Source organism: Natrix helvetica (genome assembly GCF_964273705.1).
Source record: "Natrix helvetica genome assembly, chromosome: 1".
NCBI classification, from domain to species: Eukaryota; Metazoa; Chordata; class Lepidosauria; order Squamata; family Natricidae; genus Natrix; species Natrix helvetica.
The window spans coordinates 60,604,245-60,629,696 of NC_138548.1; the positions used below are offsets into that span (position 1 = coordinate 60,604,245).

General features: G+C 38.9%; 1 protein-coding gene across 7 annotated transcripts in view; it reads right to left on the bottom strand.

The window, feature by feature from the left end:
• NPAS3 (neuronal PAS domain protein 3) overlaps positions 1-25,452 on the bottom strand; it is a 785,079-nt gene that overhangs the window by 156,381 nt on the left and 603,246 nt on the right. The gene's annotated exons all lie outside the window — the stretch shown is intronic.

Sequence of the window (25,452 nt, forward strand, 5' to 3'; positions counted from 1 at the left end):
CCATTTTTTTTTATTGAACCCTGTGGACATTAACTGAAAGAAAAAACAAATCCTTAATGTTTTTCTTTCTTTTCTTTTCTAACTAATATAGGATAAACGTATTAATGTTCTCTTTATACTGCTATAAAATGATAAAATAACATCTACATTAGATAAATGCAGTAGAAAACATGCTAATCTTCTATCAGCCCCTTTGAGTTTTACAGTCTTAAGGCAATGAGTACCCATTATATAATATATAATAATATATAATATATAATACTTTACACCATATTTTGTCATATCAAAATATCACATTCATTTTAAGGCTGGATTCTATAATAAAGTGAATGGAATATTGCAATTTTGTTAAATGTGAATATTTTTATTTAAAGGAATATAAATACAGATTTTAGAGTTGTGGATGAATTTCACAGAAACCAACTTGTAGTCAGTACATCACTCTTAGCATGTTATTTCTTAACAGGATACAATAACTGAATAACTATCTTGCACAAAATGGTTATGCTGAGGGAACAGAGTCTTTTCAAGTGACAGTATTCTGCTTTGCAAAATATAAACCAATCTACGTTTGACAGATGTTAAAATGCTTCTACATATCTCCTTAAAAGCTACTAGTGATACAAAAGCTCCCGGATCAAGCTAAAAAACCCGCATCTAGCCAGCATTCTTGTGCTACAAAATAGTGCATTGGTTGCATTCAGGAGTTCATGAATATACAGATAGCCCTCGCTTAATGACCGGTTGCTAAATGGCTGTTTGAATTGGACAGCGCTACCAACCATTGAAAAATGTTGCACGAATCCTTGCTGTCATGTGATTGCTATTTGGTGCTTGCACTTATGATCAGTTGCCAAACACCCCACAATTATGTGATTACTATTTGCAATCTCTGTGATTTCTCCAAAAAGTCAATGGGGAAGCTGGTAGGGAAAGTTGCAAGTGGACAGGATTGAGGGAAGCTGACATTCTTTGTGAGGGTGCAGGAATGGAACTGAAATCTTCAGGATTTCAATTCCATCCCTGCAGCCCAGAGAAGGCCATCCCCTCCATACACAGAACGTAGGGAAATCCTTTGTTGGGCTGCAGGAACAGAGCTAAAATCCTAAAAAAAAATTCAGTTCCATTTCTGCACCCACTGAAGGATTTCCCCTCTGCACATGGAAAGGGAGCTGAAATCCTTTGGCAGGCTGTAGGAATGTTTGAGAGCAAAAGGGCTTCTCCTGGGAGGAATTCAGCCTCATGTAGAGCTGAAATCCTTCAACAGGCAGCTCTTTCACTTTGTCTGCTTAACAACCTGGTAGATCACTTAAGCAGCATAAGCAGGAGTGCCAAGAATGCAGTTGTTGAGTGAAGCAATCACGTCGGCATCTCACTTAACTATTTTGTTAAAAATTCTAATTATGGTAGTTAACGGTAGGTAGCAGGGCAATAGCATTTATTATTGTTATTGTTGTATGTTACCTGACTCCCAATAACTGAGTGGTGTACAAGCAAAAACCATTAAAAATAAGGAGGAAAATACAATAAGACAAAACTAAAAGAATAAAAGATGGCAGGAACTGGACAGGAACAAAAGAGAAACAAAACAATGCAATCCAAGGGTACTCCATTCACCCTAACCAAAGGCTTGGACAAATTAACTCCTCTGATGCTGGTACTTAAGGGACATTGCCTGTAGTTCAGGAAGTGGTATATCATCAACAACCTTAATAGCCACTGATGCCCTATTTTTCATTATTTATTTACTCTAATAAATGGGAGCTTAGAGAAAATGTCTCTCTTGGAGTTTCATTGGAGCTGAGGTTTTCAGGAACACTGACGCTACTATTAAAATCTTCTAAGTTGGTGACAATATTAGAATTATATCATTCTGGAAAGAACTGTTGACCAAACTTGTACAGCATAACTGAGTAATGAATGAAGAGAAAGGGTTTGAAAGACAAAGGGAAGATCTGCTAAAAAGGCAACACTCAGAGAAACGAAACCTGAGCCCAGATTCAAATAAAGAATGGTACCATATTCAGACTTGAAAGATTCTGTTACGATAGTTATTCTAATAAAAGTTGCTTTGGGTCTTCACTGTATTGCTTTCTTAGTCTGGTCTAACTGATAGGGTTGACTCTAAGAGAACTTTTTTTTTTCTATAAAACTCCTTTTGTGGCCCATTCAGTTTGGTATTTTCTCAACATACAGCCTAAGTTATTATTGGTAAATAAAAACAGTAGGTGGCTGCACCCTATGCTTGGATCAGAAATGTCTTTATCCCAGTATGTTGGGATGGAAAAAAGCATCTTATAGAGCTTAGAGGTAACAACAGGAAACAATTCCACTAGTTTGCCTTCCGGTACTGAATGTGGAATCCATTTCAAGAATCAGCAAATCCCCATGGTTATCATCTCTATGGTTATCAACCAAAACATCTTCTTTGTAGTAGAGAAGATAATAAATAAACAATATCAATTAAAAGACATTGCCTACAAGTAACTGGCCCCGGGGGGGGGGTAAGGGGGGGAAAGACCACTGCTATAACATGAGCAGAAAGTATTCCTAAAATTCTACCCCCAGATTTGTTTGACATTTACTTTATTCTATAGAACTACAAATAGAAATTGATGGGGTTACCATATCTGTCCTTAAATATATGGGTGACCACTAAATGAAACTAAGGTGATTGGATTTTTGCAGCCCAAATCTAATATTTTAAATAGTGATTCTATATTCCGCCTAAAAGAGATGGCAAGACCGATAATTTGTACAGTCACAAAAAGAACAATTCTAGGAGTAGTCTCAATGTACCTACTTCTCATCATACACTAAAGTGATTGACGGACAAAATAAATTATACAAAAAAATGTTTTCTACAAGAACGCATATGGCGGCAGTCCCCAACTTTTCGGCTCCGTGGACCAGCAGAGGCAGGGGGAGGAGATGGTTTTGTGTGCACGCCCGCTACTTGCGCAAATGGTGCTTCACACGCTCATTTGCTGTTTGTGTGGCCCAGTTGCTGATGGGCTGTGGCCCAGTACCAGACCATGGACCAAGGGTTGGGAACCCTCTGGCATATGGTATTCCAGGGGTGTGCTTAATGTCTGGCATGCCATCAGACATGTTCTTATTCCTGTACATCTTGAAATGATTTGTCAGAGTATAACACCAAGTTCTCACATGCTGTCTCTTCCTCACATACACAAAAACACAGATAAAACCTTGACATCAGATCAGCCCATTACTGAAACAATGTGAAAACATCTCCTTTTACCCAAAAGAGAATGGCTCCTGATTCATTATAGCATAAAGGTAGGAGAATGGCATACAAGAATGTGAAGGTTGATTTTACCATAAATAGGGCTTGCATTTGATATACATCAATTGCTGGGATCCTTTCATAATAGCTTCATTATCTTTGCTACAATAAAGCTTATTTATCTGACCTATGTGTCCTTGGAAGTCTATTTCTTGCCTTGCCAGCCAAGAGAAATCTGACACAGTTCTGTTTAATAAATCTCCATCTGCCCATCCCATAAATGTTATGTAACTAATGTAAAGGACAAGTAGGAAATTAAACTCTTTTAGGGATGCTGCTTCAATTTCTAGATTAAATTAGAGCTACCACAGTCAGGATTAAGCAGTAATCTGAAATAAATATGAGTGAGTTTAACAGGAAGTTCTGTATCTGGGTAGGAAAAATGAAAAGGGAGAGAATTGGCTGGCAGCACTAGAGATGAAGAAGATCTGGGTGTCCTTGTTGATTATAAGTTAAACATGAGTCAGGAGTATGTAGCAGCTGCTAAAAAAGCAAATGCTAATTTGAGAAGCATTAACTGGAATACATAGTCCATTTCTTAGGAAATGTTGACCTGCTTCAGATATAGGACAAGATCCAGGAGGTTCAAAAGGCATAATTGTACATTCAGTAGACAAGATGTTTGGATAATCTTCCTGACATTATCAGTTACCACATGATCTATTATGTCCTCCTGTGCTGCAGGTCTTCAAACAGAGGCTCGATGGTCAGAGATTCTCTACTAGGATTTTACCTGAGTAGGTTGTTGGACTAGGTACACTTTGAATGGCCCTTTTAGTTCTATGTTTTAATTTCTGGAGTATCTTTTTTTCTGTTTCGTAGCGGTAATTTGGATTTTTGCAGCTTAGATATAGCAGCCCAACTTAAATGGGACTTCATTTCTCATAAGATACTGAATTCTATAACTAGAGCTATCATGTCTTGAAGTAATCCAGTTTAATTATGTTTGCCTGATTGTTCACTATATTGATCTCCTGATTGGCTAGGATCTCTTTCTGCTTTTATTTATAAGCATTATTTTTATCTATCAATGAGTTGTCAAGTCTTGAAATTGGACAAATAAGCAAAATAAATAATTGAACACTTGTACCCTATATTTGGAGTCCACCAGAAAGAGCCGTCTGTAGGCATGAAATTCAGCAGGTTCTAACAGGTTCTGGAGAACTGGTAGTGGAAATTTTGAGTAGTTCGGAGAACCAGCAAATATCACCTCTGGCTGGCCCCAGAGTGGGGTGGGAATGGAGATTTTGCAGTATCCTTCCCCTGCCATGCCCACCAAGCCACACCCACAGAACCAATAGTAAAAAAAATTGATTTTACCACTGGCTGTGTGTATCTCTTTTCTGCTCTCTAGTGGTTGTCTGGATTTTTGCAGCCTACATTAAGAAGTAATGTGTCAGAAAGGAAGAGAAACTTTATTTCTGCCCTCCTCCACTTCTCTACAGTTGGCCATTGCAAACTGCAACTTTGTGCTTAGTTATAAATCCCTTTGGGGGAGGCAGTTGAGGAACTTAATCATCTCTTTCTACGATTGCTAATTGTTGATTGAAGGAATATGCACTCTGAAGCTGCTTGTTGTCATTCTTAAATGAAGGGATGGTGTTTTAATTGCTGATCGACACCTTAAAAGTATAATGAGCCATAGCATTTACTATTACTCAGCTAAAAGAGCAGAAATTTCATTTTATCTTTGATCACTTAGAACAATGTTTCTCAAACTTAACAATTTTAAAGTGTGGACTTCAAGTCCGAGAATTCCCAAGTCAGCCATAGGTAACAGTGCTACAGAGTCTAATTACAACACAAGGTCTAATTAACTTTTATTTCAGATAAGCTGCACTGTAAAAACTGTAGACAATATAGAAAGATGAAAAAGTATACTGCTGGAAACTATGTTCTTTTAATAGAGGTTTATAAAGTACATATAAATACTAAATCTGGCTTTTAAATCCTAGGAATATTAGTAATCTAGTTTGTAAAAATCTCAAAATGAACGAAATGTAATTATTTGTCAGGTGCACGCAACCAGACCCACACAAATAAGATGCAAACTAATCATTTTATTATATTCTTCCTATAATATAGGAATCCACAGACTGCTTGCTTTCCCTTGGGGACAAACAGATAAGGTCTCATGGAACTGGGGTGGGGGGAGGTTCAGGCCTAGGTCTCTTGTGGCTGTGCAACAACTCAAGGATAATTCCCTGCTTGATTCCTCCTCCTTGTCTGGCTGGCAATTTCCCAAAATAGTAACCAGACACATTTTTTTCTTGATCAACAGCTGGAGATAATGGCAAATGTGTTTTATATTCAACCTTCTCCCTTACCCACCGACTGCTGCAATCACCAACAGGATATAAGAAGGAATCAGAGGGTTAATTTTCCTAATGGATATTGATTTTAAAAACATTATAGAACGGAACCCAGTATCTCATGAGAAATAAAGTTTCCCTCAGGATTCTTACGGTGACAATAGACGTATCCCTTTACTCCCCTATCTACAATAATTGCCTCCATATATTCCTGTGGAGAATAATAAAGTGATGCTTTTCCTATTTTGGACTAGGACCAAAAGGAGGATACCCTCTAAGCCATATACAGTCATAAACTGAATATGTCTGAGAGTTAAATTTCCTTGGTGTGTTTTTAAGGCTATGTTTAGATGGAAAACATGATATCCTTACATCATATTAATAAAGTGATGCTTTTCCTATTTTGGACTAGGACCAAAAGGAGGATACCCTCTAAGCCATATACAGTCATAAACTGAATATGTCTGAGAGTTAAATTTCCTTGGTGTGTTTTTAAGGCTATGTTTAGATGGAAAACATGATATCCTTACATCATATTATATTTTGTTATGAATACAACTCACTCACTCCAGCTCCTTGATGGGGATATGAAAGGAGTCCGCATGGGCATCCTCTAGCCTTTCAACCCAGAAGTGCCTTATGAGCAGGACGGGATGAATTTGCAACATCTTAAATGTAATGCTAAATCTAACTCCCATATCTCCACAAATTTGAGCGAACACATATCAATCATACTATCTGCTCTAATACGTTTTCAAAATATTTTCATTATCTACATTTTTCCATTATGGTGATGGAAATGAGTGGGAAATTGTGGGAACAATACTGTGTTTTCCTGAAAATAAAACCGGGTCTTATATTTATTTTTGATCCAAAAGACCCATTAGGGCAGGGGTGCCAAACCCGTGGTCTGTGGGCTGGATGTGTCATGGGCTGCCCCCCCCTCCATTTTAGCGAAAGGGGGAAAAGTTGTGATATGTCACATGATGACAATGTTTCATCACGAGTTTGATTCCCCCCTGCATTAGTGCTTATTTTTGTTTCAGGCGAAGCAGGTGGCAGGGTAGGGGTGGCACCATGCCATGGCCCCCACACACCCACTCCCTCCTGTGCTGTCCATGCCCACCCCCACCCCCAGTGCTGATGCTCTTAACTGGGGCTTTTTTATGAGGTAGGGCTTATAATAGTAGCATTCTAACAAATCATGTTTGGGCTTATTTTCTGGTTGAGTTTTATTTTCAGGGAAACATGGTATCTAGAAAGGTAGAATATCTGATTTCACGGACCCAAATTTTGTTCCTTAAAAAACAAATAAACAGTCCAGAATGTGAGACAAGGCATCTCTATGAAGGAATTCACAGGCAGCTAAGGGAAGTTCTTAGCTATTCCACACTAGGTTGAATCCCTTTGAGAAGTCTTCAGCCAAGGCCATTTGTCACTCACCAGGCTTAGTGAACAAGCCTAACGGGAAATGGAGAAAAAAAATAGCAGGAGGGAGTGTATGCTAATGATTCCCTAACTGCTGATTCTCTCCTACAGAGGTCGAGATCCCCATGTTCATCTTTAATGTGTAGTTCCACTCTCAAAACCCAAAGTTAAAAGTTCTTTGCAAGTAAAAGTGTTTTCCTATTCAATTCAGTAGTATAACTAGAATGTTTGAAGAGCCATCTGTCCATTTTTATAACCTGATCTACAACCCCAGTTAAGATAAAGCATTTGAGTTTAAGCCAATTTAACATAATTGGCTTCAATGGGACTGGAAAAAAAACCAACTGGATTGTGAACTGAGCTATCAAGCAGTCAATTGAATTCTGTCACATCTAGTGTAATTTATTGGGATTTAATTTTCAATGAGCATATTATATTTGTAATTTTTCAAGTATTAATTTGAAAATGTTGGATCACAACTGTGCCAAAACCATCACTTTCTTGATGCCGTTATATTTTTATTCCATACTTTTGAGCATATGCTGTATGGCACATGTGCCAAAAAATATGAGATTTCAGCTGATATTCAAAGAACACACTCATATTTCCATTGGCAAAAGCTACATTTTGATCAGTACATTATAAATTATGCAAATATTACCTACATGTGAGTAATTTTAATAAGATTGTGCAAGCAAGCCTGCAATGGCACACTAAACGAGTAAGAATGACACTAGATTTCCATTGCTATCTCTTTCACCTTCCAGTTTCTATAAAGCATTTGCATATAGCAGAAAATACATCATAAAGATCAAGTATCTCCAGTGAAAATTAAATAAACCTTTGTCAAACTTGACAGAACCAATCACATACAAGAAACATGACAAGACAAGCAGTCTTCAGGTTAAAAAATATTCCCTCCAATTTGCATGTTTTCAAAAATCTACATACATTATTTAAAAACAATGGACCGAAGCTACAAAATTCTAAAGATTTTTTAAAGAAAAAAAAATAGGTTAACAATTAACTTGGAAGGACAAAAAGGGTAGAAATTCTCCCAGCACATTCACTCCTGCCTGATTTTTATTGAGCTCACAAAGCCCTCTTAGATCATCTTAATCCACTGTGGCAAAGTGGCTGAATATGTGATTCAGATTGTCTCAGAAAATTCGGTGCTACCAATCAGCTTTCTGACACTGCTCTTCTCTTCAACCTTCAGAACCACTGACAGCCAAGACCAAAAAGCCAACACACAAAGGAGCTCTAAAATGGCAACCTCCCTTGCTGCTTAACCCTCAGTACAAAGATTCTTTTTGACACATCCAAATAACTTCGAAGCCCAATATTTTAGCGAGGCTGTTAACTTTAGTCAGTCTCTTGCACTCTTCTTGTCAGATATCACCAGGACCAGGGTGCTGGGCGTTTTATAGCAAAGGAGAGCTGCCTCACAATTATTTTCCCTAGACATGCATAAATATTTAAAATGACAACTTGGCTTGATTTACAATACAACTTTATAGCAGATAATACCATCACTGCTTATGAATAATATCATGGGGTGCTGCTACAGACTGACAAGACTAATGTGACCACTAAATCAGGAACTCAAATTACAAAGAAAATAGTCCTCAGTCATGAGGGCTGCCCTGAAAAGTAAGAACTAAGATCAGAACATTAAAAACACTGATTGATCTAAAGACGATAAAATGAATGGAAGATTATTGCAAGTGAAAAGGACAAGGTTTATAGTCAACAGCCATTTCTCTGATTTATGAGCTCTTTTTGTTGTTTAAGGGTCTTCAGCAAAGTTGCCCCTACTTATATCTTTGGATCCTACCAAATTTGGCAATCACAGCATCAATATTCCAATGATGTATCAGTAAGAAACCCCTTCTACTGCATAATCTTTGCATCTGCACTCTGGCCATTTCTTTTTAACAAAAGTTTTATTGGTTTTTTGGTGTTTTGCAAAAGGAAAAGGTATGGGGAAGGTTACAAATTGTGGCAGCCGCAAACTGCGGTAGGTATACGCCCCCTCCAGACTCATGGTGTACATTTGCATAGCATTCAAATATTACATAATAACATATAGTCAGTGTGGTAAATTCATAAGTAATTTCAATCAATTTGTGTCATGTGGATTTTCTTACTTATTTGTGTGATCTGAGCTTTCTTGATGTCGCCCCATCTCCCCCTGTTGGCAGTGCTCCAGCCCCTCCCGTGTCTTGTACATCTACTGGGATGTCTTCTGGTTTTTCTAGGAGTAATTTATTTTTTTCCATAAAGGCCTGCGCCTCTATGGGTGTATTAATTCTGACCCTTGTCTCCTCCCAGAATATTAACATACCTTCAGGCAGCAACCAACGAAACCACACCCCCTTCTGGTATAATTTATTCGCCAATTGCGAATAATATTTTCTTTTCTCCCTCACTTTCTTGGGGATCTGTTTCAGTATGGTTATCTCCTTGTCTTTGTATATCATGGCTTGTCCCCTTTGTGTATTCAGAATTTCATCTCTTGTGCTTTTCCTAAGAAATTTAATGTGAACCTCCCTGGGGACATTGTGTGTTCTAGCATATGCGGAGTTCACTCTATAGACCAGGTCTATTTCCCACCCCATCTGTTGTTTTACTTTCTGGGTATACTCAGCCAAGATGGTTGTCATGATGTCCCTAATGTTTTCATCATCTGTCTCCATCACATTCTGAAATCTAAGATAAAAGGACATTCTTTCAAACTCTATTTTCATTTGTTGGGTGTCAAGCTCTTTGTTTCCCTTTTGCACGCCCTCCACCCCCCCTCATCTCAGCCACCCCCCACTCCAAGAGATCCAGTCTCTGTGAGTTCTTATCAATTTTTTCCTGGTTCCCTCTAATTTCTTCTTTCATCTCCTTCAGCTGTTTCTTAATTTCCTCTTGTCCCTGTAGAATTTGCTGAAACATTTGATGAAGCTCCAAGTCCATAGTTTTAACTTGTTTAAAAGCTGTCAATGTTGATTGTGTACTCGGACTTGAGGTTGCAGATGTCGGGGCAGAGGCAGCAAAGCCGGACTTTCCAGGAGGTGGTCTTTTAGATGTCATTGTTAGTAATAAAGAGTCCAGTCAGTATAGAGAAGGATCAGTCAGAGTGGTAGAGCAGCCAGGAGAGTTCGGGGGGTAGAGAGACCAGGCACAAGGGAACTCTCTAATCACCCTGGCAGGGAACAGACGTTTTTCACTCCAGAAAGTTCAAAAGCAAACAATCCACAAGAGAATTATCCAAATAACACGGAGACAAAGACCGGAAGCCTGAAGCTAAGAGGTGGAGTCAAGTTCACCTTTCATGAAGACAATGGAAGTGTGCCATCTTGCCCTGCCAACTTTGGGTACTGAGGCAACAAATAAAGTTTTCAAAGTTCAAAGTTCCCAAGGCTTCCAGATCCCATTGTCTTGAAACCGAAGATCCATTTAGTTGGAGTGTGACCTCTTTGGTTTGGCTCTCCCCCTCCTCCTTCCCTGGGGCTACGAGCACACTTGTTTCTAGCCGCTTGTCCGAGGGGGGGGGAATCCCCCTCCCCTCCAGCCGCACCTCTCCGAATTAACCAAAAGTTCCGATTAGACACAACTGACGAGTTTTAGAGTTGGTAATGGGTATGAAAGGAGACTACACCTCACCGCATCGCCGCCGCATCCTTCAAGTTTCTTTTTTTCTTCCGGACAGCCTCACAGCGAAGACGCTTCAGCGCGTCTCCCCTTCGCGCTCCTCGGTGCCTGGAGCGAAGCGGGAGCCCCCTGACGGCCGCCGCCGATGCAGGGGTCCTCCCGCTGCGCCGGTCCTCCGGCAGAACGCCTCTCCGGGGCGTCCTGTGCCCACCAAGGGGTGGGGAGCCCACCGGGGATGCGCGGGGCGAGCAGTCTCTGCCCGTCGCCGTCAGCCGCCGGAACCGGAAGTCACTCTCTGGCCATTTCTGAAGGCCACTGAACAACAAAAATTGTGGATGCTGTTAAATCACACACACACACACACACACACACACACACAACCCTTCTGTATTTGACCTAATCATTTGAAGCTAAAGGCAAGGGAAAAGGGGAAGCCCCCCAAAGCCTTCATTTCACCATAGCTGTACTCAAGAGGATCTAAAAATAAGGAGCCAGATCGAGATTTTTCAATCTTGTACCTGAGACTTAAAAGGAATGATGTATAAACAATCACAAATTGCAAAAGTAACGATTAGTGCCATAAGAAAGATTAAACATTCTTCTGCCATTGTTCTCCCTCTGTTCTGATCCCCGAGCTGCATTCTTCTGTCTCCTTATTGAAATCAGTTATCTATTGCCGCTCTCTGAATCTGAATAACGGCTTGCTGCTAGAACATGCCTGGCTTAAAACAATCAATAAATTCTCATTTTCTTTTAACAGTTTAATATTAATCTGGGGGATGGTGGGGAATGGTAAATGTGCCATTACTATTGCTCTGACCTCCATTCTGATGCTGGGGCTCTAAGCAAAAGGATGATGTGGAAGAAAATGAAGACAGGACACAGCAGGAGATCTGAGATGATCTGTTAATGAAACTTCGGTGCTGCCCTCTGTTTTGATGAGTTCCCATGGTGATCAAATAGAATTATAAATAGGCTTTTGTAGTTGTGGTCAATTTTCTATCTATCGACATGATAAAACAAGACATGACACAATCATACACCATAAATCTCTTACTCTTCCCTGCTGCTGGGAATCAATGAATTATTGAACACAAATCCTTAAAAAAGAGGGGGGGGGATGGGAGAGAGGGAGATATTTACTTGGAATAAAAACTTTCTGCAAAGGAAGAGGGGCAAAGGATACAGCTGAACAGAGAAATACAGCGAGTATTTAGAGGCGATGTCTTCTTCCATTTGATTTATTTGAATAAAGTCTCAAACAATTACATAGACAATGGCACTGTTTTAATATTTCAGCAGCAGGGGGAAACTGGAATATGTATTTCTGAATGGAAAGGGGGTCGTTGTTTATAGTAGCCAAAATGTATAGCTACTGGATGCTTATAATCATGGCATTTTACATTAAACTGACTGCCAACTTTTCCAATGACTACACAAATGTGTAACAAAAGCCAGCCAAGCCAAAGGAAAGGTGGCTGGATAGTATCCCCCTGAAACTATCACAATGGGACAACCTAGGGAGAATATTTCCTTTTAACTGTTTGCAGAAGAAACAGAGGAGAACTGACAAACAACAATGCTGGGGTTTTCTAGCCAGTAAGGAGCTGCATGCTTACATGGCACTGAGATGACCTCTGCTCCATGAAGAACCAAACAATTATGCAAATGGTGGGACTCATTAATATCCACCCATGCAGGAGAGGCACTGATCAAACAATTAGTGCTGCTTCATTGCTGGCTGTATGGAGGCTTTTAAATAGTAATGGGCAAAAATGTTCTATATCTGAACCACTTCCAATTTGAAATGGCCCATTTTAAACTCGAAACAATTGTCCCGAGCTTAAACAGGCATGCTTTTTTCCTGAAATGGATGGCTTCAATGGTTTTGGAGGGTTTTTGAGCTTGAAATGGAGCTATTTCAAGCTCAAAACATTAAAAAAAAACCCAGAAAGAGTCTGTTTCAAATGCAAAACAGCTCTTTCGAAGTCAGAACAATGGTCTCAAACTCAAATTCTCAGAATTATTAAATCTGAAATGATTTGAATTCAATGTTTTACATATCCCTACCTTTAAATACAGATTCTGGAGCTGAGTTTTTTTCATCAAGGATACTGAGGATTTTGTTAATGCCGACACAAGTGGGTTATTATTATACCGTTGTTGTTTTTTTGCCCAAAACTATTCTTATGGGTGAGTTTTATTCCAAAATAGACATCTAAATTGTGCTGGGCTGAAATAACAGAATTGTGCTCAAATATCACTCTTCTCTTTTTGAGTAGAATTTAGCAAGTTTGATATCATATAGTTTATTTATCTGAAAGGCATTTATATTATGCTCTCCAGCACCTTTGTTCCCCTTGACTGCTGCCTCACTATGTACTAATAGATCCTCTTCCAGCAGCCTTTCCTGCTCCCCTTTTCTTGGATTAGTCAGATGAGTGATCCCACCCAAAGATCAGAGGCTGAATAGGCTGTGAACAACCAACCTAATGGGGCTGTATGATGAAATTACTGAATGCAGATGTGGTAAAGTAAAAAAAATAATAATGTGAATGTTGGTGGGGGATCAGAACAGCATTTTAACAGGAGTTTAAGCAGTACTGTAGTTGATTGAATTATCTTGATATCAACAAGGATGGTCCCACAAGTAGGAAAAAGATTTAGTTTCTAAGAGGAAAAATGTATCTGAATGATTTTATTATCAAAGTGGCAAGGTTCTTACATATTAGAATGCTTTAAACAGTTTGGATTTGAGGCCCAAAGTTGGAGATTACTTTTACTGGGACATTAGTTGTTTGTGGACTGAATTTGCTTTAAGGCATAGTTATTAAAACTTGAAGTCTCTGAGGAGCAATTACCCAATGCCTTGTAACGCTGTACTTGCCTTCTTTGCATTGATTACTCAATGGTTTTAGTGGTCCGTTTTCTACCTGGTCTTCCTTCAGTACATTAATAATAGTCATAATTAAGAAACTCTTGAGGTTCAGATTCACATTTAATTTAGCATCTGAGTCAGTGGCGGGAATCCAAGTCTTTTCCTACTGGTTCTATGAGAATGCGCTTTGCATGCATGCTCTGAGCGCATGTGCAGCTCTCAAAGACTACGCTCGGTGTCAGCGCTGGTGAGCTCAGCTGTGTTTTAGCTCAGCTGAGGCGCAGCAATCCGCTCTGCCACACGAATCAGCTGGGCTAAAAAACAAGGGAATATAGGAGAGGGAATGATGGGGGCGGGCCAACCAGAGGTGATATTCGCCGGTTCTCTGAACAACTCTAAATTTCTACTACCGGTTTGCCTGAACCGGTCTGAATACCATCTCTGATCTGAATGCATGAACTGGAATTTTGTCATATTCAGTTTACAATTAAAATACATTTATCATAGTAAGAAAATTTGCCACCCATGTTTTGAGTCCACTAAAATGGATCAGATATGAGCTGAGCTGAAGGCTGTTGCTGTTTTGCAAGAGGGAAATAATCAAGTGACAATTGTGATGATATGCCATAATCTGTCAAACCTTGAATAATAGCTTTATTCGAAATAAATAGTATCATATTCAACCTTTTTTGACAGAGTGATCAGTTCAGTTGACCATGGGGATGCAGTGGACATAGAATCCCTTGCCTTCAGCAGAACATTTAACAAAATCTCCTATAATAAAAAAATAGGCAAAATGTGGTATAGACTTTGCATTACATAGATAAAGAGTTGATTCAAAATTCATACCCAATGAATGTAGGTTGGTGTCCAGGAAGGAAGTGCTGAATGAGTTACATTCTAGTCCTGTGCTGTTGAAAATATTGATAAATGACTTGCACTTAGAAGCTAACAATGTGATACAACTGCAACAAACAACAAAAAAAATCACTAAATGAAATCTTAGGCTGCATCAGTAGAACTGTAATGTTAGATTGATTGAATTGTTCCTTTCTATTCATGATGGTTGGATTGCACCTAGACTATGCATCCCATTTTATTTAATGAAGAGCATTGTAAAATTGGAGTATGTCCAAAAGAGGGTGGTGATGATAGGGGGGGGGGGGTCTGCAATAAAAACTATGAGGAAGAGTTGGTGGTATCAGGTATATTTAGCTTGCAAAAGAGAAAACTATGGGGAGACATGATAACTGTCTTTAAGTAATGTATAGTATGATGCTGTCCTTAAGTATTAGAAAGGCTTCCTTCTAGAAGATGAAGAATAATTTTTCAGAGTTAGTAAAGACATTCACCAGAGATTGTGAAGAACATAGAAAGATCTTAACGTAACTAACACAGTGATGGAAAAGAGTGTTTAAGTACTTCTAAGTAAGTAAATATTCTGATTTTATGAATAGAAAGTATAATTCAAACCAAGCAATATTGCTAGCTTTTAACTTCAAGAATGAACCATTTTACTCTTTAAGTCATCTCCTATTCAGTTTTTAAACCTTGGATTCTTACATCATTTTTCATAGACCTTAAATTTTGACCTCCTAATGCAAAACTGGCAATGATTTTATCTAAAGTAACATTTCCCAAGATGATGTACAGGTAGTCCTCAACTTATGACTGTTTGTTCAGGAACTGTTTGAAACTACAAGAGTGCCGAAGGAAGGAATTTAGGACCAAGTTACAGTGCTTGAAGTTACAGTTGTTGTTGCAGTAGCACTCACACACCATGTCATGTGATTGCAATCTAGGTTCTTGGCTCTTTATAAATAATAAACAAATTCAAATGACCATGAGAACAATCTAACATCCTGCTTCACCCATGCTTGGTTCTCAAGACTAATCAGTGGGCGTTAGGACTTCAACCACCAACAATTAATAATGTCTCTGATCAATGGCTTCTAGATATATTAGAACAGCAACTACTGGAATTTCTAGGTAGTATGGCCCACATAGCTGAAGGATATCTGATTGATACAAGATTACAGTATAGCATCAGCTTCCTTTCCATTAAAGAAAACTGATGGCTGTTTCTAAACTTAATTCTTTACTAATCTTATTAAACAGTATTCATTTTATATGACACTAGGCAATATGAATTAAGATTTAACTTTCAAGGCTATCATCATTTTTTTTAAGTTTAACTTTTATAAATTTATGAAGCATTAACTTTTGAATGTTACTGATGCACTGAAAAATAACAGTAAAAGCCACTGTACTCCCACTAATGATTTGGGATAGTTATATTACTGGAAAAATATCTGTGTTCATGGCTGTCAGAAAAAATCCTGACAGAATCCATACATTTGCCATATCCATTATGAGTGTAAAGAATTGCTTTGAAATGCATGATCCAACCGTTATGCACACTCTAGTTCTTCACACAATCCTTCAACAGTATCAGTGGAGCACTGAGATGGCAGTGAGAGAACAGCTCCCCTCTTACAAGCTCTGCTATAAGTTGGAAATAGAACTTTTGATACTTGTGGCTCTGAGAGCAGAAATTGTACTCAAATCACAACATGCAAACTGTCAATTGAACCAAAATACTGATTATTTTTTCTACAGATTTTGTCTGAAGAAAAAAGTACTGCGTTAAATTTAACTGGCTTTAGCAATGAGCTAATAGCGCTAAGCTTGGAAATAGTGCAGCAGAGTACATGCAATTACAACTGAAAGACAAAAAGATTTCCACACACTCAGTGTTACAAAATCAGCGCAAGGAATATTTCAGAACAAATATGCTCACATCTTGCAAATGAGCATATTTCTTCTTTTACCATCTTCTTTTTACATGGACCACTATATCTTGATCAAAGGTGGTTGAAGACGACTACTAATTTGAAAGTCAGTAAATATTTGAAACCACATCGTATACACACCCTGTCTTCCATTTCAAACTTTAAACATGGGCAGAATCTTGAAAAATTGTTCAATCTCTTAAAAGCTGGGCTTTGTCTGCCTGAATCTTGTGAAATGTGTTGGTTTCCCAAAATTCTGGCCAATTAAAAAAGAAAAGAAAAGAAAATGTCAATGGTCCCCATACTCCGAAGTAGAAAAGGATTTATAAGGCACTGACTATCAAAGAAAAGACCATCTTTTTTTCTCTGAATCATGACATTTGTTTGAATCATGGAGAAGAAAACTACTGGATTACTAATGCAGATGAACTCTGGAGAACCATTCGCTAGAATGGCGAATAATATTCTAGTTGTATGATACAGTTGCTGGCTCTAACGCAGCAGTTTAGGTCAAATAACCTATAACTCAAACATAAAATGAACGGTGAGTTCTTGCCTGCTTGCTTTGAAACCGCAGTAGAAATGCAGGACTGTAGCAATGAATGATTTATTCAATTTGATATTTCAGCCAAGAAGGTTCTTGGTACAAATTGTTATAGTCTGTAATAATACAGAACAATAACTTCTGTTAAAAAAAAAGGAATACAAGAAAAACACGCTCACAAACACACTGGCCTCTGTGTTTGTTTTCATGTTTCCTGGAAGCCCCCGACCAATAGAAGAAGCCCAAGCATGTTTCTCTTCTACTCTGAAGTCCCATGGAAATAACCAATATTTTCAAAATGTAACATTCATATTTTAAAATGTACGTGATATATACAAACGTAATACAAAATTGAATAATGCTTATCCTACTGTAAATCCATTAATAGTGAATCAGCCAGGTTCTTCATCAGAATCTCCTCAGTATGTCAAAGGCAGAAAACAGCTTTATTCATGACAAATGATGAAGATAGAAACACATCTATTCAAGGAAGAGGAATGAGTGAACCAAAGTCTGGGGGTTCTAGCTAGCCAGCCAGAACTAAGGAATAGAAGGCTGTTTAAATAGCATTAGGTAATTAAAAGCTGTGGATCCTGGGCCAGCTGTTGAATATTAGTTTGATAGGTATTTTGCTGCTATTGATACTGTTAATAGCATTTTTATTACTACAATTAAAGAAAATAGACAATTACAGTTTTAATCAAAATACATTGTCAATGGTCTCATCATTTGCAGTCTTGGTTATATAAAAAGCTCTTTTGATAGATACAGCCAATATTTTGTATACATTTTAATGGCACCAACACTCTAGTTTGTTTGCTAATGTGTGCTAAAATGGCAACCATTCATGGGTGTGAATGCTAACAAGAAAATTAACAAATGGAAAAATAAAGTCATTAGTTTTATGAACCTACAAATAAATTAAACCTTGCCTAAGATGTATTGATTTTCTGTGGCCTTGACTATAGAGTAATGTCAAGCATGCCCGACAATCCATTAGATTCAGCATGCAAATCTACTTACAATTATTTGTTATTTATATTTGGAAAGATATACAAGTATCAGATCTAATCCAGATTTAAGCTTACTAGGGTTTTCATGCAATGCCTTGATATTACATCACTACATGAGTGATCACAATTCAGATATTTTTTTAAAGAATGGAAAATTGAGTTTTGTTTTCCATAAAATAGTTTGAAATGATTAAGTTTGTACACCCAAAAATGTTTCAGACTTGCTATGCTGTTCAACTGTTAGTCAAAGAATATTGCCATAATGCCCTACGAGTCTGGTAAGATACTTTGCAATAAAAATAATACCCTGCAACAAACCAGAAAAATATAATAAAGGAATTATATACTATAATACAAATAAACACCATAAATAACTATGATTATTCTCTAGGGCTGTTGAAAAGAATATGCAAAAGCTTTCCACTTCAGATCAGAGGTATCCGAATAGGTATAGCTAGATTTTAAATGTAGATTTTTGAATATTCTTCTGTTTGAGGAGTTCGGAGTTCCTACTGATACAGATTACACTTGTAGGCAGAGGTGAGCTGCTGGGGGTTCACATGGGTTCAGGTGATCTTCTAGCTTGGATTCTGCCCAGTTCTGTGAACCCCCAAATGGCACCCCTGGCTGGCTCCTCCCACCCCTCCCCTCCCCTCCCCAGAGTCTCTATGTGGCCCGTTCATCATGCGAGGTAAATGCAGGGCCTGCACGGAGGCTCAGGGAGGGCAAAAAATGGGCCTACTGGAGGTTCTGGAAGTCCAGAAACAGGCCTATTTCTGGCCTCTGGAGCCCCAGGGAAACACTTTTTGCCCTGCCGGAGGCTCGAGGAAAGCATCTGGAGCCAGGAGAGGGTGAAAAACATGCCTACCAAAAGTTCCATAAGTCCAGAAATGGGCCATTTCCAGCTTCTGGAGGCCCTCAGGAATCCAGGGGAAGCAATTTTCACCCTCCTGGAGGCTTGAAGAAAGCCTCTGGAGCCTGGGGAGGGCAAAAAACATGGTGCAGGAGGCTGACTAGGCCACACCCACAATGGCCACACCACCCAGCAACGGGGCAGCAAACCCGTTGCTGGAACTTTTGAAGCCCACCCCTGCTTGTAGATCTTTACAAAATATGGAACTGAATATGCAGGATTTACCACCAGCGCAACTAGTTCCAGAGCTTAAATTTTATAGGTGTGTATCTGTATATTTCATCAAGAGCCACAGTTTTAGCACCATTTGTATAAGATGTAGGTTATTATTTTAGGCCACAAAAGTTTCAATAAAAGAGGTGTTTATAAACTCCCATGTGTATTTTAATGATACCTTTTAATAGTTTTACATCACACTGAGAGATGGGCAGCATATAGGTTTGATAAATAGATAATAGATAGATAGATAGATAGATAGATAGATAGATAGATAGATGATAGATAGATAGATAGATAGATAGATAGATAGATAGATAGATAGATAGATAAATAGCAATAGTCCATTCATGAACCTGGAAATATAATAAAATATGAAACTGTACCTAAAAATAGCATATGAGCTTAAGTGCAACACAACATTATTTATAAGATATTCTTACATATATTTTTATTATATTATGCGTCAAGCAAAGGGGCATTGGTTCCTAACGTCAAGTCACAAATATGGCAGGTATGGTGAGATTTGAATCAGGGACATTATTAAGGCTTTCTAGCACTTACAAGGCTATCCTAGTGGAATACATTTTGATAAATGTCTATCTACTCAGAAAATCCAGATAGGCTCTCCACGTTTGAGAGGATGTGTTGCCTTGATGCTTCAAAAAGAGGCTCGGAGCGTACTTTGGTTGTCTTGCAGACCATCCCTCCAAATGGTCTGCTGAGGCCTAATGTTTACCAGCTTAACATTAACTTACTTATTCAGTGAAGTCAAATGAGGCTAACTTATGTGAAAATGTCTTGTGAACATGAAGCTGTGCCGGCCTTTCAGAGGTGGTATTCAGCTGGTTCTGACCGGTTCTAGTGAACCGGTAGTGGAAAATTTGAATACTTTGGAGAACCGACAATATTCACTGCCTCCTGAGTTCCAGCTGATTGGCTGGATCTTTTTTTTTTTGCCCTGGTCAGGAGAACAGAGCTGGAAAGCAGGTTGGGGGGGGGGGATTTTGCAGTATCCTTCCCCCACCACACTCACCAAGCCACGACCACAGAAGCAGTAATAAATTTTTTTGAATCCCACCACTGAGGCCTTCCCTCCTAGTATCTCCAGCCAGCAAAGAATAAACAGATGGGAATTATAAGAATTGTAGTCTCAAAACATTTCAAGGGTACAAGTTGCAAAAGCTGATTTTGGATTTGATATTGTGGGAAAAGAAGACCTTCCAGCACAGAATAGCTGAAACTATAGAATGAGAAAGAAGCAGCTGAACTATATATAGCCATCATGTATTTTTATATCCTCAGATGAACTACAGATTACAGATGAAAACCCTTCTAAAGGGATCAGGTAATCCTGGACTTATGACCACAACTGAGCCGTAAGTTTTGATTGCTAAGCAAGAAAGTTACCATATTTTTTGGTGTATAAGACACACCAGAGTATAAGACACACCAAGGTTTTGAAGAGGCAATTTTTTTAAAAAAAAGTAAGTAGGTAGCTAGAAGGATAGAGAGGGAGAGAAAGAGAGAGAAATACAGTAGGTAGGTAGGGAGAGGGAGAGAGAGAGAGTAGTTAGGTAAGTAGGTAGATAAAGGGAGAGAGAGAGAGAGAGAGAGAGAGAGAGAGAGTAGGTAGGTAGGTAGGTAGGTAGGTAGGTATATATAGAGAGAAATAGAAAGAGAGAGAGAAATACAGTAGGTAGATAGGGAGAGAGAGAGTGTGTGTGTAGGTAGGTAGGGAGAGGGACAGAGATAAATAGAGAGAGAAATACAGTAGATAGGTAGGGGGGGAGAGAGAGTAGTTAGTTAGTTAGTTAGTTAGTTAGTTAGGTAGGTAGGTAGGTAGGTAGGTAGGTAAATAAAGGGATATATATATATAGAGAAATACAGTAGGTAGGTAGAGAGAGAGAGAGTGTATGTGTAGGTAGGTAGGTAGAGGGATAAAGAGAGAGAAGTAGAGAGAAATACAGTAGATAGGTAGGTGTTTCTGCTGGCACAGCACTTGATCGATGTAATTCTCATCAATCAGTTAAAGAGCTTTCCAAAAGGAAAAAAAAAGTTTTTGCACTCTGCAAACCTCTCAAAAACAGCCCATTTTTCACAAAAACAGGCCCATTTTTTTGTCAAACAAATTCCATGCATAGCCTTATGGAGGCTTATAGAGTGCTACTGGGGGCTGCTGGGGCAAAAAAAATGTCCCGTTTTTCGCTCATTTCTGCCCTCCCCAGCCCCCAGCAGCTCTCTGAAAGCTTCCATAAGGGCATGCATGGCCATTTTGGTGAAGGGGGGGCGGGGCTTCAGGAGGCAAAAAATGCTGTATTCGGTGTATAAGACGCACCCAGATTTTCAGCCTCTTTTTTTGAGGAAAAAAGGTGCGTCTTATACTTCGAAAAATACGGTAAGTCAGTTGCCACACTTTGCAACATTTCTTGCCACAGTTGTTTAGTGAATCACTGTAGTTGTTAAGTTAGTAACATGGTTGTTAAATGAATCTGGCTTCTCCATCGACTTTGCTTGTCAGGAGGTCGTAAAGGGTGATCACATGACCTTGGATCACTGCAACCATCATAAATCTGAGACAGTTGCCACGTGACCATGGGGAGATGCTGCAATGGTTGTTAAGTGTGAGAAACAGTCATATGTCATTTTTGCAGTGTTGTAACTTTGAATGGTCACTAAATGAATGGTTGAAAGTTGAGGACTAACTGTATTCTGTTGCCAATACCTACACAGAAACACATCTGCTCTTGACAAAACACTCTAGTACGTTTTTGCTTTATTTGTTTTTTTTATCAACAATGTTATGCAGAACATTGCTATATGTAGACATCAAGTCACATTGGAAGAGAATTAGTATATTTTCAGTAATATGTTTATCATATCACCAGAATACAGAACTTCAGCTGTATCAAGCATCCCATTAGATATAGCTTAGAAAGAAGGAAATCTTTTTCTCTCTCTCCTTCAACTGAAAGAAGGCGTTTGTAAATCACTCGGCTCCTTTTCAATCATAACTCCTTTTTTAGAATGTCTGAAAATGTCATAATAACTTGGCAACAAAGAGGTAAAGAACCAGAAGCTCTGGCTTCTAATTTTAAATATTAATCTCATTGATAATACCAAATTCTAACTGCTGTCTTGCCATCCCAAATAAATTCACAATATAAAACATTTGCATGAGTTGGAACTACAATGGCATCATACAAACAAAGTTTCTGGAGGCATGTTCTTGTAATAAAGGAATCACTGGAAAGCAGGCTTTTGAAAGAGATATTGCTAATGGACACTATGCCAGAGTCGCTCAAGGAATACGGCTGCAGAATCCCAACCGGTGTTCAGAAGATACAGATCGATGCTCCTGCAAGCGGAGGCTGTCTAAATCTCCATTTCCTTCATTAATTTGCACTCTGAGCTGGTTAACTCTTTAATGTAGGGGAAACTGTCAGTGGAGAGGCTACTGGAGCGCACAACTTTCCCTGCGGTATCTGACCTGTCGATATTTCTTGGAACATTTTGTTTAAACTGAAAGAGCTAATGGCAAAAGAGAAAACCAATGGGGTGCGGAAGAAATAGCAGTTTTATAAAAGTTTACGATATTAAATATTAGAAGATTCATTCTTATGCTGCCATTCAGATTGTGCAAACCAGTAAAGACCTGAGAATGATATAATTTCCAGACATCTCAGACAGCCTCTCAGTTATGCAATTTAAACAATTCAGGGATGCACGCAGAGCATTGCTTCAATGGGGATTCTTTCCAGCTCCTTTACCAGCAGTGGCTGCAGGAGGTCTTTGTATTCTCCTATTCAATGAAGCAACGTTTTGCACTGAGGTTGGTATATGTATATGTATCTACTGTGTTTCCCCAGGGATCAATAAGGCTGAATACCTGTGTGTCTTTGCTTTGTGTATGTGTTTGCTCTCCCAGCATGCTGCAACAGTATGGTTTTGTATGAGCACTCTGAGAAGCACAGGAAAGGCTGCAGATGCTCCACTCTGGATCACATGATGAAGGGGGAAGAGTAAGGAACTTTAAAACAGAGGAGTTTTCATAGAAGTGTATCGCTGAAAGGTTTCCTTGGAATTTTTTTTTCTCAGTAGCTCTCGGCCTATTTAGCCCCATTTTCAAACCAAATCTCTTCAATGGCTTCTCTTAGCAAACCAAATATGGTTCAATTCTGTTCTGTTACCCTGCTGATAGTCAGACAGTCCACAACCTCTTTGCATAATTCCTTTCCAATAAGTCACTGGGTTGGTAAAGAATAAGTAGCAATAGCAGTAAGACTTACATACCACTTTATAGTGCTTTACAGCACTCTCTAAGAAGTTTACAGAGACAGGATATTGCCCTAAACAATCTGAGTCCTCGTTTTGCCAACCCTGGCAAGTGGAAGGCTGAGTCAACCTTGAGCCGGTTAGGATCGAACTGTTGGCAGTAGACAGAATTAGCCTACAATACTGCATTTTAACCATTGCGCAACCATGGCTAAAACTGGAGATACTGAAGTATCAAGAGAAAACAATCTGTAATTACAGAGATATGCTTTGTGACTACATCACTTAGGAGCTATGACATAGGCCAGCAGCATCCATCCTTTTGAGCCCCAGGGACTGGTTCTGTGAAGAGAGGTTTTTCCGCAGACCGGAGGGGGCATGGTTTCGTGTGCATCCTGCATCCTGCAGATGGGGGTTTGCTTGTTTGCGCAGCCAAGTTCCTGGCATGCCGTGGACTGGTGCCGGTCCATGGGGAGGGGTTGGGGACCCCTGACATAGGCAGAAGGACAAAATAGAAACTTCAGTCTCCATCTTCCTTTGTGAACCAGTTTGAGTCACACTGCGTCTTAGCTGAAGGAAATGAAGGGTTCTAGAATGATAGCATGGAATATGCCAGGAATTTCTGCAAACTATAAATAGGAGCTCAAACACAGACTGGTATAATTATTAAAACAAACCACAAAGACTTGTGGGCTTTAGCTGTTTTCTTTATACAAATATTGAATTTACTAATTTCCCTTGCCTTGCTGTTGAATAAAATCAAAGGCCTCCCTCATCCCCCACCTTCATAGAGCTGATTCCCTCCTTTGTTTAAGATGAGATGCACCGCTGAAGTGCAAGGCTGCAGATAATAGTAATGTAAAATTCTTAACATTTAGGACCATACCACTGGGTGCATGCACAGCAATTCCTTGTTCATTAGTGGACAATCAGTACTTTCTGTATATTAGCTGAGGTAGGTTGGATCCACTGGAGAGGGAAAGGAAGCATCACATAATTTTAATCCTCAAGTCAAATTGTTTGCAGATAAATTTTTTGATAACACCTGTTTTTCCCCCTTTCTCTTGGCCAATGCAATCCACTGAGAATGCCGATTTTCAGAATTTCCCTGCAGAATTGTCAAACATATGTATTTGTATTTCATTACTTGGGTAATAGCCGATTTGCCAAGTTCATTTACTACTAGTTGCTCCTCAAATATCTCAGAGGAATAATTAAGAAATACTAAGAATGGAAATAGTAGTACGTTAGGAGGGGACTACAGCAATTGCTGAAATCCCACTCCTGATTAAACTGCTGTCCAGAATTAAATATTCAACAACTGAAATTCTGTTTTCTTCCTTTGCTCTGTACAACTTATCTTCAAGGAGACAGAATAATTCCCTGTTTTGTGCAATCGAGACCCCAAAAAACAGAGTGCCATTCAAAGCTATTTTAAATTGAAACATGCCTGAAAAAATGCTGTTTAAGCTGAAAATTGACTGGCTAATGGAATAAGGATTGCTGTCTGTTCAAACTGGTTCAACACACTGGCACTGGACCAAATAAAATTCATTGGTTCATTCTGGTAAACTGGTTAGAGATTTAATGTTAGCCTTTGGTCAAACTGAATTCTTTTGGTGGGCTTTCAATATCGCATACAATAGTAGCTTTCTGGGGGATGATGAAAAATCAACAGGACTTGATCAAGATAGCACTGTCCCTATGTATAAAAGGAAAGAATACTAGGTGATGTTATACATAAATTGGGTTAAAAATAAGTACTTCATTTAAATAGCAAGATGACCTAGATCTTACAGTTACTTGCTGTCCTATTGTATTTCAACTACATGCTTATACTCAATAACTCATGTTTTATTAGGTCATAGTTTCAGAGATATTCCCTTACATAAAAAGAGAAAAATAATGAATGACTATGGGTGGGCAAAAAAGCAGTAGGAACAGGAGCAACATCCAACCTGCCAGCTTCCTCATTAGGTTTTCTTGTGGAAATCTCTCAGGAAGCATTGGAAATCATCCCTCCCTCCTTCCATCTTGGAGCACCAGAGAACTACCAGAGGACTGGAAAAGAGCTAGTATGGTCCCCATCTTCAAAAAAGGAGAAAAATCAGATCAAGGAAACTACACACCAA